At 41.4% G+C, this 19,454-nt stretch overlaps 1 long non-coding RNA gene across 1 annotated transcript in view; it reads left to right on the top strand.

Annotated features, from left to right (window-relative positions):
• The window catches only part of LOC146855926 (uncharacterized), a 291,628-nt gene that overhangs the window by 234,969 nt on the left and 37,205 nt on the right, over positions 1-19,454 (top strand). The window lies entirely within an intron of this gene.

Genomic DNA, 19,454 nt, shown 5'->3' with positions numbered 1-19,454 from the left:
GGGACACTGCAAAGGTGATAATATTATTTCACCCGTCTTAACATTTGCCGATGGTATAGCATTAAATAGAGAGATCCTGTGACATATCCCCTCACAGAATCCCATGTGCCGGAATATTGCAAGCATATATGGCAAATTCAGAGGATCGAATTCTTTCTGTTGTTCTATTGACTCAGCCAGGGCCTCCTGGTGCAGATGCATTTGCATAGTTCCCTCAAGAACCCAGAAACTGTGTATGAGGCTCAGCGAGTGATAGAAACCATTCTGATGTTCATGTAACCAGTGTAACGAAGATGGCAACAATGAATATAGATATCTTCTTAATATTTTGCTCCTTATCTTGTTTTCTGTAGTTATCATGGACAAGAGCGTCTAATAGGCAATTTCCAAAAGGTTATGCTGTGGTTTAAATTGAGATATAATAACAGTTTTCCAGGTTGACTTTGGAAAGCCTTCCAATAACAGCACTGTTTAGTACATGATAACATACCTGCAGGCAGCGCCACTGGAATTATGCAATTGTGTGGCAGCAGTATTTTTCACATAAGTATCGATTTGCCGCATATGCCACATAATGTATTATCTGCTTCATGATTTGCCTTTTTCAACAAAAAAATGTTCCTAGCTCAAATGGTTAAAAAGTTATTAAACATGCAAGCAGCAGATGTTGCTGAGTAGTTGAAGGCACTTTGCAAAGGTTGACTGGCCACCTTTCTTTTGCTTATTGCTATATTTTTGTGTTAAAATTGTATTAATAAGGTGCAGTCAGTGCCCAGGAAGTATTGACAAGTGTAAAACTGACAAAATAATGAAGTATCATAAAATGTCCCTCATTGTGCTGTATATTTTGCCTTTTCTTCCCGCATAATTTACTCAACCCTGGCGCATAATTTGACCCTTCATTGACATAAAATTCCAGTGGCCCAGAGGAAGCGGGTGGAGCCAGTGGAGGAAGTGGGTGGAGCCGAGGAAAGTGAGTGTGGCCTTTGACAAACATTTGAGCACCTGTACTTCAATTTTTACAAATTAAGCACTGACGCCTGAGGTCACGTACTGTAACCTCTACGTGCCGCCATCTTGTCAGGCACCAACGCTCACCGTAATTCCTCATATTACGGATTGCGCATCTTATTACACAGCTGTTCCTCATTCCATTTAGTGTACGTGTGATGTGCACACCTAATCAATTGCGCATCTCGTTACACAGCTGTTTATAATTCTATTTATCATACGCGGTGATGCGCACACCAAATTACTTGCGCATCCTGTTTACAACGTATTCTACCATAACCATCCTTCAATTGCTAATAAATGTACACGGTGATGCGCACACCATATTAATTGTTTAATTGCGCATCCAATTATACAATTCTCTACGGTGATACGCACACCTCGTGTCTGCTTCTGTTATTCTCCTGCGCATCATCTTACCTTAAATCCTACAGTGATGCGCACACTTATTTTAGTTGCATTTTACAATTATTTTTTTTCATTCAGTGGGTTGACGCGCACTCCTCCTTTACGACTATTCTGTAATTGGACAGTTTGAGTTATTTTAATTTTTTTTTGCTTTAGCTAATCTTCAATATGACAAGTCAAAAATATTCAATCCAGCCTCCCCAAGCGTTCTGGCCTGCTGGATCTGATCTATGCATGAAGTGGTCAGAATGGAAAGCCTATTTTCTTAACTTTATAGACACTATTGATGAAGATGGGAAAATGACGCCTGAGAGGAAAAAGAAGCTGCTATTACATTCTGTTGGACCAGGAGGATTAAAGGCTTATGAAGGAATGACCAAAGCTTTAGGAGGTGGCGATGCCAATGTATTTGACGCCATAATGAATGATTTTGACACTTACTTTGCACCTAAAGTTTATATTGGCATTGTGAGGTTTCGATTCTTCCACAGGAAACAAGAAGCTAATGAAACCATAGACGAATACGTATCAGCTTTGAGAAAACTTGCTGATGATTGTAAGTTTGATCAGTTGTTGATCAGTTTATCAGAGATCAAGTAGTAATGCACAATAATGACCCAGCTGTACAAGATAGGTTGTGAATAAATGGAGATGCTGAGTTAAAAGATGTTTTGAGCATTGTCAGAATGGCTGAAATGTCTAGTCGCAGCGCAAAGTTGCTTAAACAAGATGCCGCTATTGCAGAAAGCTCTGCAGAGGTAGTTAGCAAGATTAAAGCCAAAATGTCTACTTCCAAAACAAATAATCCGGTAAAACATAAAAATGACACCACTAAAAAGAAAGAGTATAATCGCAATACCAATTTTAGATGTTACCGTTGTGATAGTCCTACACATCTAGCATCCAGTAAAACATGTCCTGCTTTAAGGCGACGATGTTCAAATTGCGGTATTGTGGGTCACTTTACCAAAGCTTGTAAGAGAAACAGTAAAAAGAAAATCAAGTGTCTGGATGAGGGTGACTGTGATTCGAGTGATTGTGAATGTAGTATTAAGAAACTTACCATCAATGATCCCAGTAGTTCTCAAAATTTGAATCCGAAAGAGTTATTCATTTGGAATATATATGACAGTAATATTAAAACCTTAAAAAAACCTCTGTGTACTATGTCTATTGGAAGCATTTCAGTACAAATGTATGCTGATTCTGGCTCGCCATATACTATTGTTGATGAAGAAACGTGGAAATCCCTTTTTGTTGCACGTTTGGGTGACAAACTCCTCGAACCTGATATTCAACCAGTAGGGTTCTCTGGAGAGAAAATAGATATGGTTGGGTACAGGTCTTTAGTCTTTAAGTTTAAAAATAGACAGACCACCAGCAAACTATATGTTGCCAAGAAAGGAACTTCAGTTTTAGGCTGGAAGGACCAGGGTAAATTAGATATAATTCTCAACCCTAACAGTCCAGATCCTGTCATGGTGCTTAATGAGGATGATTTGCTCTGTAAGGAAATGTTAGAGAAGTTTCCCAAAGTCTTTAATGGGAGCATAGGGAATCTTAATGATTTTGAACATCGCATTGTATTGAAGTCTAGTGCTTGCCCGAAAATACACAAAGTCAGACAAATTCCTGTTCTCCTCAGGGATGATATTGAAAAAGAGCTGAATAAATTGGTTAAAGCTGACATTATTGAACCCATTGAATCCGCGGAATAGATTTCTCCGATAGTAGTAGCTAGACGTAGTAACGGCAAATTGAGATTGTGTATTGATCTTAGGCATCTAAACAATAATATTGTAGTAGATACATTTCCTCTTCCAAAAATTTCTGAAATGCTGTCCTTGGTGAAAAATGCAGAGTGGTTTTCTTCAATAGATCTTTCTGCTGCTTATCATCAGATTTCCCTTGCAGATGAGAGTAAACCGTTGACAGCCTTTATCACCCCTTTCGGTTGTTTCCAATATAAGAGATTTCCTTTTGGTTTAGCCTCTGCGGCTGCTTTCTTTCAGCGGTTAATGTACCACTTATTTGGCCAAATCAAAAATGTCAGATGTTTCCAAGACGATATTCTTGTTTTTGGGGCGGACAGGATGAATTAAGTCCTTACCATCCTGGAGTCCAAAGGGTTAACAGTTGAGCATTCCAAGTGTAAGTTTGCAGTCAAATCTATCACGTACTTAGGTCATACTATCAGTAAAGAAAGTATTTCTCCCAAACCTTCTTTGATAGATGCAATTTGTGATGCACCCAACCCCAAGAGCAAGGAAGAAGTCCGGTCCTTTCTGGGACTTGCTGAATTCTATTCCAGATTTGCGCCAAATTTTTCCTCAAAAATGTTCCACGTTAGGCAACTGTGGACGCCAGCAACAAGGGTTTGGGTGGTGTGTTATCTCAAATAAGAGCTGATGGTAAAGAGAATATTGTTGGTCATGCTTCCCGTGCCTTATCTCCTTCTGAAGAAAACATTTCTGTCATTGAAAAGGAGACTCATGCATGTGCTTGGGCTATGGACCATTTTCGATCTATTATTTGGGGAAAGTCCTGTGTGATACGTACTGATCACAAACCTTTAGTCAAGTTACTTACTACAGAAGGAATCTTGAATGCTTCAACTAGAATCGCTAGATTGTCTTTGCGGTTACAAGATTACATTTACCAGATTGTGTAATTGTGTATGTCCCAGGCAAAAAGAATGTAATTGCCGATTTCCTGTCTAGATTGCCTATCGAGATGCATGAGTGCGACCCTTCTGACTTGGACGTTGAACAAGTTGCTTTGATTCACAATCAAGGCTTATCCAACCTTGATGAGAAAGAATGGTCAAATGGTTATAAACTTGATTCTATTTTACAACAATTGACCGTTTTTATAAATAATGGTTGGTCTTGCAAAAACAAACTTCATTAGGCTTTTAGAACCTTTTGAGAAATCAGACATGAACTTTCTGTTACCAATGGTTCTATTTTCAGAGGTGACAAAGTTATTCCTCCTCTTTCAATGAGAATGAAAATTGTTAAACTTTGTCATGAGGAGCACAGTGGCATCGTTAAAACCAAGCAAAGGGTCAAGCAATGGTTTTGGTGGCCTGGCGTCTATGTTTTAATTGAGAGAGTTGGACGTGAATATTTACCTTGCTGTAATGCAGATAAATCCTTAGTTACTTTGAGACCAAAATTAGGTGAGTCTTTTGTTTCCACCAAACCTTGGCACACAATTGCTATTGACATTATGGGCCCAATTGGCTTGGAGAAGAAATATGTCATTGCGCTCATTGACACTTTTTCAAGGTGGCTTGTCATCAAAGTTGTTAACAAAATTACTTCTGAAGAAATTTTGGAAGTTTCTTGACAGGACCTTCATTAAGGAAGGTTTACCTGTCCAAGTTATTTCTGACAATGGAGTCCAATTTATGTCTAACTTGACCCAAGAATATTTTAAAAGAGCTGGCATTAAACACAGGGCAACCTCTCTTTACAACCCTTCTGGTAATGGCATGATTGAAAGATTTAATAGAGTTTTAAAGAGTTCTATTCAAATGGCCGTCCAGAACAGTTGTGATTGGGAAGTGCAAATTTTTAAAACTGTGTGGATGTAAAGAACCACACCTCACGAATCTTTGGAGGTATCCCCTTTTGAAGTTATGAGAGGCCGTGGTGCCAGAACTAAGTGCAATCCTTAGTGGTTATTAGAAACTACTTCCACTACTGTCCCTGTTGAAGTCATTAGGTCTAGGATTGTTGATAAATGTAAAAAGTACCAAGAAGCGTATAATCAAAAACATCATACTAAGGATGTTTATATCATGGTCGGTTCCTGGGTCAGGGTCAAGAAACCCTGGAAAACTAGTAAGGGTGAAAGTCAATTCTTCAAACCTTTAAAAGTTAAGAAAGTTTAAAAATATGCTGTACAATTGTCTGATGGTAAAGTTTGGAACCTTAAAAGAGTAGCCATTTTTCGTCCTTCAAGTTTGCTTAATAAATTTCCTCCTTTGAAGACTACCCGCTCGCATGATATTCACTCTGAGTGGGACAATGTTACTACCAATTGTGATGAAATTTGTGATAGCACTCCTGATTGTTTTATTATTGATTCTGATTCTTTCAATGTGAACAATAGTATTGTTGTTTCTGGTGGAGGTTGTGATGTGTATTTACCATCTAGTGGAGAGCAAAGTAACATGGATTTACCATCTGGAGGAGATCAAGGAGGAGATCAAGCCAACGCTGATGTAGACCTACCACGTTGTGACAACAAACGTATTCGTTCTAAACCTAAATGGATGTCAGATTATTTTTGTGATGATGTATCTTATTTTTTTATTTTTCTTTATTTTGTTAGGGGGAAGATGTGTTATGTTTTATTATATGTTGCTTGTACATATTATGTGTCTCACGCTTCTCACTTTGTTCTCGCTCCACTCCTCCACGTCAATGTGTGTTCTAGAGCGTGGAGTTGTGGATGCTGAGTTGAGAAGAGTGCAGAGGAGTTTCTCTGCTGATCCAGTGTTTCCTGATTAAACACTACTAATCAACACCTCTGTCTCCGACCCGTCTTTACACGTACCTTGACACCGCTTTCCACGCACAGGGTCTTTTCCCCACGCCGGAGATTCCCAGCTTTGACCAATATGTAAGCCAATATACTCATTTCAACTTTGGGGCATTAACTTGTGAACGGTGTACCAGCAGCTCACCCCTAGCCACAGCGGACCTGCTTCCCCTGCCTCTGCCCAGCCGAGTCCTCCCGCTGCCGCATGTAAGATCCTTCGCGGCCGCCGAGCGGAGGACTCGGATTCCCAGCGGGCTGTGCGGCGGCGCTCTGAGTGCGTCATTCCTGGTGCCTGGAGGCGCTTGAAAGGTTGGGACCTCCCGACAGAGCGTGGATTCCTCATTTCAACTTTGGGGCATTAACTTGTGAACGGTGTACCAGCAGCTCACCCCTAGCCACAGCAGACCTGCTTCCCCTGCCTCTGCCCAGCCGAGTCCTCCCGCTGCCGCATGTAAGATCCTTCGCGGCCGCCGAGCGGAGGACTCGGATTCCCAGCGGGCTGTGCGGCAGCGCTCTCTGAGTGCGTCATTCCTGGCGCCTGGAGGCGCTTGAAAGGTCGGGACCTCCCGCGACGCGGGACGCCGGGCGAAGCCCGGGCAAAGGGCGGGCCCTCAGTGGCATGAGGAGGCTGTGCTGTGCTACCCCCTTTGGTTCCAATTCTCCACAGTTGTAGCAGCACTAAGGGCCTCTTTGTCAACTTTGTGATTCCTTGCGAGCAGCTGCCAAGCTGAGGTCTGCTTGCATATAGGTACACTTTCCTCAATTTACCTTATGTTCCTCATGGTGTCATTGTGTGTGTTACATCTTGGATAGCTTTAACAAAGTTAAAAAAAAAAAATAATAACTTCCATTCCGCATTTAGGTTGACAACTGCTATTAAATTTCCACAAAATGGGAAGGCGCCCTGCCCTAAGACCCGCTCCCGCAGCAAATCAAACGGTGGCCATTCCCCAACTCCCTAGCTTAACGGCGATAGACCGTATGTTACAATATACTCTACTACGCCAAAGTAACAGTATGAGTATTGCGTACAGTGCTGTGGTTTAACAATTATATTTTAAAAATAATAATATACAATGAATCTACATCTAAAAATAATTAGCATTTCCACAAAGCTCTTTCTGAGTAACTCCTTCCGGGTCAGATGGGTAGTAGTAAAGTTCTGGGTTATAATGCATACCGGCAACATTGAAATATGGCGGCATAGTCGGAATGCTGTCAGATTACAGCAACACTCCGAAAGATGGATCGACTAAAAACTCGTAACTTCAAGTAAATTATGCGCGCCACAATGTTTTTAACTTTTAAATGGGTGCATAGCTGGTAACATTAACCCGTCAGTGCCGAATAAATGGCTGTTTCAATCTAAATGTGTCTCACGGGTTTAAAAGCATGGTCCGGTCCGCCTTTTAGAGGAGCCGCCCGTATACTTTGCTGCTTGTTTAGTCCCTATTTAAGAGTGTCCGGGTCAGCTAAATGTTTTCTTAACAAGCCTCGTTTAGCATTGACATCCCCTTACTTGTGTGCGCTTAATATAGACGCTCCTGCTCTTCCCTCACAAGATTAATTGTTACTCAGGAGGGGAGGTACCGTACTCAACAATGTGGCTTTTGTGATAAAATTTGGTATTCTATTTGTGAATTGATGGTGTCTGTCTAAACTTTGTAGACCTTGCGATATTTACTTTTAATTAGAAAGCTTCAATACAGTTATCCCATTTTTGTTAGTTTTCTATTTCTTCCTCCATTCTAATGTCTTCCTGTTGTGTCTCTGCCGTGGCACCTCTTTTGGAAGAATACATGCACAAAAACCTCTTAAAGATAGACCTCCACTGATCAATGTGTAATGATGCATTTGAATTTACCCTTTTCTGTCCTTTGTTCACATTATTCCTTTCGGTAAATACCTCTCATACTGCTACACAATGTTACACTGTTAATAGAGTTGTATTAGGGATTGTATGCTGACCGCAAATTCATCTGGAAGGTTTCTTATAGCTCGTGGTAATTTCATTGTGGATTATTTTGGAATCTGTTTTATTCATGTTAATGTCGCCTTTTCCTATGATAGTGTTTACATACAGAAACTGGATTGAATGGATTACCAAAGTCAGTTGATGCAAGCGTTGCATAATAATGTTATTTCATCTAAGAAATCCTGAATGTACTTCATTTAATGCTTGTTTTTCGAAGACTGTGAATATTCTCATGCACTATGAAGAAATCTGGAAAGTAATATACTTCTAATAGACTGCAAGACTTCTGAACATCATAACTAGGTACTGTAGCTGATCACTTTTCATAATAACCTTTCTTGATGGCATGCCTTGACACTGCATGAACTCACCCAAGTGGTCACACGAACTGTCGGGCGTTTCAAAGAAGCTGTGAATAGAATAGAATGAGGCTTCTATTTCTTCACTCTAACTATCATCCTTAGTCCGATATCGGTCACATGCTCTTTCAACATCCAGAACATTCTCTCTGGAGTCCTGCTCTTGCCAGCACCATAGTCCGTTATTTTTCTTTTATGTTTTTTTTCTTATCAAATCTATTTTTCTCATCTTCTGGTCTCACAAACTTACGCTAAGAAACTTTGGGTCACTTTCTTTTCACCATTCGCACTTGTCTTTAACATTAACAGTGTAGCTCTTTTTAAAAACAATTACCGGTAAAATAATTAAATATATTTACATCTTTTAATTTCCACTACTTTCACTTATAAATCACAACTGGTGTTTCCCTTGGGTCCCTTTATCTGGTTATTAATAGTACATTTTTTTCCCTTTACAGCCTTGAGAAAGCCCTGGCTCAATCTGCCACATAGGGCGAAACACGTGTCGGCTGTCCCCTTTTTCTTAACAACCTGCCATAAAACATGATAAAAAAGAGTGGACTGGCTTTAAAAAGTGATAAATGGAAATAGAATATCTACCATCACTGAACGCTAACTGGACTACTGTGTTATATTACAAAAAAGGAATGAACCTAATGAAAAAATAGACCAACTGAAAGGAGGAACACATGCTCACACCCTTACTTTAACAGGGGCACTTCAATAAAGTCTATTGCGCACCATGGAGTTAGTTTTACTTCACAATCACTTTGCTCTGCACCCCAACACACCCAGCTTATCTAAAGGTATTTAGTATACCTCTCTTCACCCTCTTCATCCCTGAGTTCCTCCCTCTCTGTGAGGGGGTTGTAGCCTGCATTATGACTAGGTTCTTAATCTGAGGAGGTTACCCTATGATGAAGCATGTCACTTTCAGGTGGGTAAGGGAACCACACTTTAAAAGGTACACTCCTATAGCACTCATTCATTTGCCAGAACCAGGGGTTTCTATTGTGTTTCTGCTGATGCCAATTGTAGCCACATATAAAAATGTTATATTTTTGCACCCACCAGTCTGTTCAAATGCAATTTCTACACTGCACAATGTCAGTGCAAAGTTGTACTTCTCCTATACAGTCTATATGAGCCTGAAATGCCAGCGCAAAATTGTACTAGCCCTAGTGTAAACAACGGAAGCTCCCCTTTGGCTGTACTCACAGGAGCAGTGCCCATGCTATACCCTTTTTCGGAATCATTTCGTGTTCCACAATGTCCTCAGTTCCTCTCTGCAAACAAATCCACTTTAAATATATAAATAAATAGAATTAGATGCTGATGCCTCGGATTGGAAGTCCTTCTCACACCCCTCCCACTCACTCGAGGCCAGTCTCCAGACATTCTGTGTCTCCAGGCAGACTACTGTTTATTATTTTCCTAAGAATATCATGTTCTGACATGCAGTTTCCTTCATATTTCTGTATTTATTTAGCATTAAGCTTTAGATATGATCCCAGCGGGGACCGTTCTGTCAGATCACATTACCCAGACATCCTGATGTTGCACTGGTGTCTAGTGTCACCTTAGATCGCATTTGACGCATTGTCCGTAACACAGCGAGCCTTAGACCAAGGCTGCTGCAGCGGAAATCACACACTCGCTGACTTCACTGGCATAGAAGAAGCCTCAAGTCTGTGCTAGGAATTAAAACAGCACATCTTTAAATTTATGGATGAAATGCTGCTCCTCCAGAAAACGGTGGCAATTCGTACCTCACTACATAGGGGGGAAAACAAGCATTGGCAAAGTAAAAGGGTCTGATCTACTCGCGGTATTGGCTTTGTCAATGTTTTTAGCCATATTATACACCAGCACGGCTGGCACTGGCCTGTAATTTTGTTGTGTTTTTAAAGTTTCATCCATTCTGCACAGCAGCTGCGATGCTGTACAACATGGCTAAAAGATTAACAACAATGGCATAACAAAGGCCCCTGCAGTCCCTGCAGTGTGGGGGGGGGGGCGGAGTTCCAGGCCCCCCCAGCACAGTAACCAGGCCTGAGAGCTCCTGAGTGAGCTGAGTGGGGGCCCCTCCATGTACTTTGCAGAGGGGGGGGCTCTCAAGCTTCATTAGGCCACCGATTAACAAAGTTAATACCTCCCATAGGCAAGGCCTATTGCCTTTGCCAATGCTTGTAAAATCACTATTCAGGACTTTTGTCTGAACTCAGCTAGGCGCAGAAGTGCATGGTGATGGCATCACCTGCAGGGGGCAGTATCCCAGCCTGGAAATGTGTATTTTATATTGTTTTTGGTGCCATGTCGTTGTGGTTTCATAGCACTGTAAATAACAAGACTTTGTTACTCAACTAATTGCTGTTCATTTTGTCAGCCTTGGAATGATGCATGGCTGGGTCGGCCCACTGGGAACGGCAACGGAGACTAACACAACTGTAGGGAAACACCATCATCCAACACTACACCACAAACACTATACTGGTCATGCACTATATTTTTCATCTGACACCCCCACGGAAGACCTCGAAAGTGCAATTCCAGACCACAAACATGCATGCATGCGTGGAAGATGGAGCTGGCGGTGGTGCTGCTCCTGTTCATGTTTGCTGCAGTGGGCACACGGATGGAGGGGCTGTGGGGAGCTGAGGTGTCTGCACCAAGGGTCGGCGAAAACAGATAAAATCACAAGCATTGGCAAAGCCCATGAAGTCTTGCGTACAAGAGCTATAGGCTTTGCAAATGTATTTTAGCCATGTTGTACAGCAGCACAACTGCTTCACGGTATGCCTGAAAGGTAGAAAAAAAGCGCAATGACGTGGCCAGCGCAAGCTTCCTCATAACGCTTTGTTATTGCTGACAGGAGGGCGACTTGGGGGCAAACAACAACGTAGAATAGGTGTAGAACGTGGTGCATGGGGGCAAGCAGCTACCCAGACAGGAGGATGCCTGGGAGCAAGCAATAAAGTGGAGTGGGGAAAACAACAACGTGGGACAGGGCAAACAACAAAGGGACAATGCAAGCAACAATGCGTGATGGGGCAAGCAACAGCATGAAGCATGATAGAAGGTGAATCAGGGCAAGCAACTGCACGGAGTAGGATGGGAGCTTTGGTGGGAGCAAGCTACATTGCAGATTGAGACAGGAGGGTGGGTGTGAGCAAGCAACAACACAAAGCAGGACAGGAGAACAAGCAAAAACACAGCTCAACAGAGGGTCTGTGGGGAAAGCAACAAAATGGAGCACAGCGGATGGTGGGTGGGGAGAGTGGGTGGGGCAAGCAACAACACTGAGGGGGACAAAAGCAGATGGGTAAGAGAGAGCGAGAAGCACATGAGGGAGACAGCCTACAAGCCCAAGCACTGATATAGACTGTTTCAACTAAAAATAATAGTAGCTCTGAAAACAAGAGCAGTGGGAGGACACAAGTACTTGGGCTATGCTCTAGACAAGCACATAAAGGGGAAGTGAAGCTAACACGGGCTGACCAAAGAGAAGCAAGAAAATGAGACTGATGATGAAGCCTACCAGTAGTAAGCAATGCTCCAAGCCCATTGTAAGGTAATAAAATATCTCACAAATTAAAGTACATCCGATGTTTGACTATCTCTCCTGCTGGAAGGTAAAACATGCTCTTCAACCATCCGCTCACGGTGTGATCCTAACCTAGCCACAAGACAACATTGACTAATCTGTCAAACACAGCAACCTTCTTAACAATACTCGTCTCCAAATAACAGTAGAATTATACAATTAAGAGCTGCCAGTGAATCTCCGTCGAAAAGACGACACTACCCTGATGCTGCACACCAAGACCTTTGAACTAAGTATTGGGCAGCACAGACACCAAGACATTATGTATCAATCAGATACATAGAAAACAATCTATATTGAGTCCTCTCTGCTATTATTTATACCTCTATAACATTGGCAATCATGCCAGCAAGTTGGTCACAACTTGACAACGCCACATTTCAGGATCTCACACATCAAGCCAGTGGAATTTGTTTGCAGTGTAAATGCTAAATCCTATATAACATAACATATATCTCAAAGTGCTTTAATCAGAGAGAGTAAAGCTAACAAGATTGAAAGTAAGTGAACTGAACTGAGATGGGAACTTGGAGCAGTTCCTTCGCACCAACACTGGAGAGGCCTGCTCATAAATGTATAAAAGTAAATTCATGATGATTCAATTCTGGCCCGGCTTCCTCGACGAGCAAGAAAACACTGTTTAAACCAGCTTCTCCTTTAGGGGAATGTTTATGGTCCTCTGCTCACAGAAATAAGCCAGTCATGTGAGGTCCAATTGGGTGGTCACCTCTACTAAAAGCTAAAGCTAACACAGCTACATTTTAAAACACCAACCAAACAACCAAGTGTTCTGCACTCTATTGCATTGGACTTTGGAGGTGCACCCAAGAAGCAGAATTAAGGCAAATTAATTATGAAGCCCCTATGGTGGCCGTCTCCTCATCACTATGGGAACCAAGCTATAGGTTGTGTTTCATTTAGTGGCATTTATCAAGGGATTGCGAGAAGTAAAGAGAGTGGCCATGATTATAAAAAGCCCGCTACACATGTTTAAGAGACAATCTTCAGACTAATTTGTGGGCGCCCACTTCCTGTCCTCTTCTGTCTGGTTTATTTCGTCAAACTGTAGCGCCATTGTGTACAGTTATAATGGCTTCGTGCACACCATGGTTCACAGGTCACGGGTTCATTAAGGGTAGGCAGATGGGTCACTGTGCTTGCTGGTGCTAGGAGGTCGAGTGAAAGGTTGAGTGTGATGTTGCACCAGCTGGAATCAGGATATTTTTAAGACCAGGAAATGACACAACTGTTAAGTACTCAAATGAGGCCAACAGGATGGAGGGAGGAGGAACCACCCAAGAGCTAATTCAGTTAGTAAACACACAGGATGTTTGCCTTTCCTACATTGAATCTTTGACTCCTTTGACTTATAGCACACAATGGAATTTGTTTTACTTTTTCTAGGGGAAAATTTTCTGGATGAAGTACAAAAAGACGAATTGTTGTGGGCAGATTGCTTGTAGAATTAAAAGAAATTCTCGAAATAAAAATATTAAATAATAATAACAAGTGGGTGAGCGACCTCAAAAAACAGGACAACATTTTAAGCGGAGTTTATACAGTTGATACCTTTCGTTTCTAGAGTGCCTTGAAGCCAATTGAAGGCATCCAATGCTGCTGATGAAGACGATGGCCATGGACCAGCCAAAGCTAATTTGGTTGCTGCATTTTGTATTTGCTGCAGTTTCGTCAAAATTCCAATCGAGGCACCAAAAAAAAGGGAATTCCACTAAGCCAAACACTTAAGATAGTCGCCTCGGCACATTCTGGTTGATGGTCTCTCAGAGAGGTCCTTGTGAAACCCAGCTTTCGGAGGAGGGGGATTTCATTGGCCCACACATCACTGGCACCCTGTTTGCACGTAGAATCATCAGTAGCCTGCTTGAGGTATTTACCATTTAACTTTGAAAAGGGGGAACACAATCAATACAGATTCATAGCCATGAATGGGGTACATGTTTGCTGCAGTGCAGGAGCTGGGCAGGAACAGAGCCCTGCGGGGGACAGCAGGCCTCTCCTCTCTCACTCGCCACCCGGGGATTAGTAGGTATTGTTGTTATTGTTGTTGTAAATCTTTATCCTGTTTATATAACGCCATCAAAGAACAAAGCATAAACATTCCATTAATAAAAAGAGGTATCTGGTCAAGTAAAACTTTAAAGAACACCTAACGCAACAAATATAAAATTAGACAAGCATTCCGTTAAAAAGAGGATATCAAAAAAGTACATCAGCTAAAATATAAAATAACTTCCCCATCATTTTCCTCAATCTAATAGCGGCCAGTTAGAACTTGTGCACAATCAAACAGATATACTCAGACTGTAAGAGCTAAAGATAAAATAAAGCTGATCCACATTTACTTATGTTAAGAGACCAAAGCAAGGGTATAAGAAAAGTCTTCCTTGGCAGATCATATAAAGTGCAAAATATCAGGAAATGTATCATCGATTGATTAGAGTGTGAATCACAAGGACATAAGTCCAAATCTGAGTCACTAAAGGTGGATCTGGGATAGGAGACAAAGAGTTGGCAATGCCAAATCTAAATCGAATCAAATGAAAACGTTGTCGGTGGTGCATAAGTGCATACAGGTAAGGCTCCATACCAACAGTTGTTAGTTCGTTTTTTTTTTTTTTTATAGTCTGTATAACGTACCATACCTCATACCCTGTCAGACATGCATTCGTAAGGCTACCTAAAATCAGAGTTAAAATGGTAGGAGTGGAGAATTCTGAGAGGGACTATACAGGCGACATTCCGAGAGCGGCGCTAGGGCAGGAGAACATTATTGAAGCAGACGCTAGCCGACAGGGTATATCACGTTAATTAATAGAAAAAGGGATAGGTTTGTACAAGATTTCCATGCAAGGTAAATACTACATATCGATTTTTACTTTCAGTTGTGTTAAAACATATCACAGGGTTCAAGAATATTTTATTCAAGGAAACTCAGTACAAAGTAATCTTTAATTGGTAACTCACAACACCTGGAGACACTGCAGGGTAGCTGACAACCCGGTACGTGTTTGGCGGGCAATTCCTAAACTCAAGTTCTTCTGGAAGGAATTGTTAAAAACAATCAAGAAGTCCTGAGATATCCTACAGCAGCAGATTAAAGTGTAACTATTTTGTTTTTTAGAGATATAATTACAATCAACTTGTCCAAAGTGATATAATCTTGTTAGGACACCTACTGGCTCATTCCCCTTCCCTTACAACCCCAGGTGGTAATTGAACACCTGGTAAATACCAACACAGATAGACTAGCACCAGAATACCTTTCTAGATGACAGTAGCGCTATATAAGCAATTTATGATAAAAATAATATTAAGTGGAAAACTGCCACAGCATTGTGATTTGCACAAATTCATAATGTACAGTGTTTGCCCACACAATTTTGTCTAGGTCTTACCTGGGGAAAATAGTGAGGGAACAAGCCTGCGACTACTGGTATTACGTAAAGATCCATAATCCTGATTTCTATTGTTGCCCAAATCTGGATTAGCATGAGAAGGGGAATGAGGTCTCTTGCAGGAACTAACAAGGTAACTGGGGAAAAAAGAAAAAAGGATGTCTTTAAATACTACAATAATATTGAAGACTTTTGGAAACTTTGGCAAAGGAAAAATAGACAAACACTATGAATCAAGGAATACATTGAATGGAATTATTTAGTATAGGAAACTGCTTTTGAGTTAAAAGCACTACTCTTTGCTATCCAAGTGCTCCATTTTTTCTACTGATGAAAAAATCAAACAATTCTAAATGTGGTTTATTGAAAAAGGATGTGGGAGGATTTGGAGGAAGGGAAGAGTCAGGTTTAGATGATCTCTCGAGGGACAGCAGTGGAAGAAACTTAACTGTTCTCATGTTAAATGGAACACTTTTTCATTCAAGCAGTTAAGAGAGTGAAAGAATGTTTGCAATGATGCCCATTTGAATTAAATGCACAATGTTTTTTTCTTGACTTCTTATAGCCTTGGATGTCACAATAAAGCTTCAAACTGTTCAAAACTGTTCAGTAGTTCCGCTGGGCCAACCAAATTTGTGGAGGTTTACAGGACTTTTTAAAATGTTGATGTTGGGGTGGATGTGAGTCCACAACAAGGGATAAGGCCATCAACCTGTCAGGTTAAAACAGAGTTTCAATAATTGAAACCTGGTCTCAATCCCTTGATAGCTGTGGCATAGAGCAAACAGGTTGAATTTAGGAATATGTGCAAAGTATTTAGCAGTAACAAAACAGTTAAAAAGTGTAATGAATAAAATTACACAAAAATTAGACCAGTGCAAAATATTATTTATGGCAGAACAATTTGCGTAATTTTGAGAATTTCATGTTAAACTTGTTATGTGACATTCTTGAAAAGTACACTACTACGCCGCATTATGCAATTATGCACCATTCACATAAAAATGTTACTGCAAAAGTACCAATCATGGTATCATTTTACAGTGAACGCACTCAAACAACAGAAAGCGAGTAGCATTGTTTGAGCTGCTTTTGTTTTTTTGCTCTATTTTTCGTGCAAAATGTTTAACAAAATGGTGCATTTCACGCTAAAATATAGCACTAACTGGCACATGCATCAACAAAGACTTTTGCGATTCCTTAATTGCGATTTTTAAGGAATCGCAATTAAGGAATTGCAAAAGCCTATGCATGTAGGAATCGCTATAAAAATAGCGATTCCTACAAATTCCTTAATTGCGACTCGCAAATTGCGAGTCGCAATTAAGGAATGCCGTCCCATTCATTGCTATGGGCCTCCAGGCCCATAGGAAGGAATTGGAGATTGCATGAGCAAATTGCGAGTACCAGTAGGTACTCGCAAATTGCTCATGCAATTTCAAGGGTGCAAGGGTGTCAAAATGACACCCTATTGCACCCCTGAAATTGATCAGTGCACATATGTTGCACACACACATGCTCTAAAGGCATGTGTGTGCGCAACATGAAACTTTGAAAAATGCACAAAAGTGCATTTTTCAAAGTTTTTGCAAATTACCATGAAGTTCAACTTCATGGTAATTTGCTCCCCCTATTAGCGAAATCGCTAATGTTTTAACTTTAATGCATTGCATTTAAGGAATCTCAATTTGGGATTCCTTAAATGCAATCGCAATTTAAGGAATCGCTATTTAGAGATTCCTTAAAATGCGATTTTTGCATTTGGGATGATGCATCCCAAATGCAAAAATACTGGTCGCAAAGGGGCAGATTCTGCTAATCTGCCCGTTTGCGACCAGTTTTCTCGTTGATGCATGTGGCCCTAAATTACAGAATTGCATTCTCTGTAATTGCCTGTAATTTCACCAAATTTTGCTGAAATTTCACAGAATTACGCAAAAGAAACTTATATGAATCTCATACACCCTTACTTAACCAAAATGTCAAAAACCAAAAAAGAGGAACTAAAGATATGAATTTGTAACGATTTAAGGCAAAAGGCACCAATAAAAAGTAGAGGCACCTATCAGTAGTCACTGGCATCATGGTCTGTGTGGTTGACTGGAACCTACGTATGCTTTCTGGCCTACCGTAATGGAGTGCAGGTTGGATACACCAAGCTGGTTTGTCCCAGTCAAATATTTTACCTTCTAACTTTGTTGAAATCCTCCAGCACAGAAAGGTCGCAGGGTATATCTGTTGATGGTTTCAAACAGCCAGATAGCTGGTGGATGATGTTGTGCTGCAGCTGTTGGTTTTGACAGGAAAAGCTTGGAAAAACTCAGAGGAGAAATTAGAATTTTCAAGTTCTCCTCAAGTGCTGCGTAGGACTAACCTAAGTGCTCTTACCCACTGGTACGCTCTCCACCTGTGGTAGTTCACCACCATAGATACAGTCTTTAGGCAAGTGGGAACATAAAATTCCCTTTTCTGGGAAACTAGCCCCTTCCACTCTGAGACTATGGCCACTGAGCTATCTGACTACCCTCATTCCTTACCCTCATTCCATGCAGATAATTTTCTGAGGAAAGTAGCCGTTCCAACACCAGACTCTGGCTCGCATAAATAGCTCATGGAGCAGTGAAATGCCCCATCCATTATGACCCTTTGGTAAAGTTTCCTACCACCCTTCAAGATCACCAACTTACCTTCTGTATCCACCTCCCAACTAAGCGACTCTAGGGTATGATATATGCCCTCCTCTGGGTAATACTCCTTGTGTGCTCCACTGCCCACTCCTGTAGTGTCCACTTGTAAGCATACTCTTCTTTAGGCATGAGGAATCACTCTTCTTGTAACCTGACTGCAGAGTGTCAAAATACCTACCCGTCTCAAGGGCCTCTTTCTCCCTGAGTTCTCACCTTCTTATTTCCTAGAAGTGGTTTGAGACTCTTTCCCCTTGTCAGGATTTTTGGACTGTAAGGAGTTCTCTTTTGGAGTCCTATTGCCCCCTCGTTTCCCTGCTGCTGTTTTGGCCCCATTCTTGTTATCACTCCCCCTGGATTTTTTCAACAGCCACAAATTTACTGGCTTGCCAATCTGTTTGAAGTGAGTCAGCTTGGAATCCACTAAATACTGGTTCAACTTTGAAGAACTACACAACAAAAATCCCAAAAAAGGGGCTGGAGATATGATTCTTCAAAGATGTAATGCAAAAAGTGCCAAGGAAAGGTAATGTGCTATTTAGTAGTCAATGTACATGGCTGTCCAACACACATAAAGAAAGGGGAAGAGGGCAACTTCCTAGCCCAACCTCTCCAAATAAACTGTATACACACAAAAAGATGTAACTTCTCACTTATTAAGTTTAAGTGGCATGTGCTACGTGTGGCTTGCTAACTGACACCCCTGCACAGACCAACGCCTGGGGTGGAGCAAGGTAAAGGGGAAGACAATACATAAAACATAAAAATAATAAAAGGATCAACAAATTAATTGTGCAGATTGTGAAATCTAAAACTGACTCGGATATATCTACCCTTTATGCTTTATTCCTGGATTATCCGGCCAGGATTAAAAAGAAGAATGGGATGGTGGTGACAGGGATTATTGGCAACCCCTCACCCCTCCTCACTGCATACTTGTCAACATGTTTCAGCCGTTTCTTTGGCCCTTGCCAAGGGTCTATACAGCTTCCTTGAGGACCTTTGATCCCATATATATACCCCCTCTGTCCTTGATTCTGTAGCTGTGGGTAAACGTCCCTTTCAACCAGGGGTTATTCAAAAACACACTTCAGTGATATCTGTGGATATAAGTATGACTAATATTATACTAAAACAGGGACCTCCCTGCATGCAGCCCCGGGCCCAAAGGCAACAGGGGGCCATGTAGGGCCATCTTAGTTTCCTCACCACCACACTTTTTATGGCCAGCTTACAGCCATGAAAAATGTGGTGGTGAAGAAACTCGTAATATGCTTGGCGGTGCCGCAGCATCACCACCAGCATATTACAGGTCTCAGACCACTGCTAGACCGCCAGGAGTTGTGGATCCTTGGAGGTAGCAGTGGTCCTATGGTGGTCCTACTGCCCATCTTGTAATACGGTGGTCAGGCCGCTGGTGTGTCGGTCGCCTCACTGTCAACCCAG

The sequence above is a fragment of the Triturus cristatus genome, chromosome 4_1 (assembly GCF_964204655.1).
Source record: "Triturus cristatus chromosome 4_1, aTriCri1.1, whole genome shotgun sequence".
Lineage (NCBI taxonomy): Eukaryota > Metazoa > Chordata > Amphibia > Caudata > Salamandridae > Triturus > Triturus cristatus.
The sequence above is the reverse complement of the archived record's forward strand: the minus strand, read 5'-3'. Positions and strand labels throughout refer to the sequence as shown.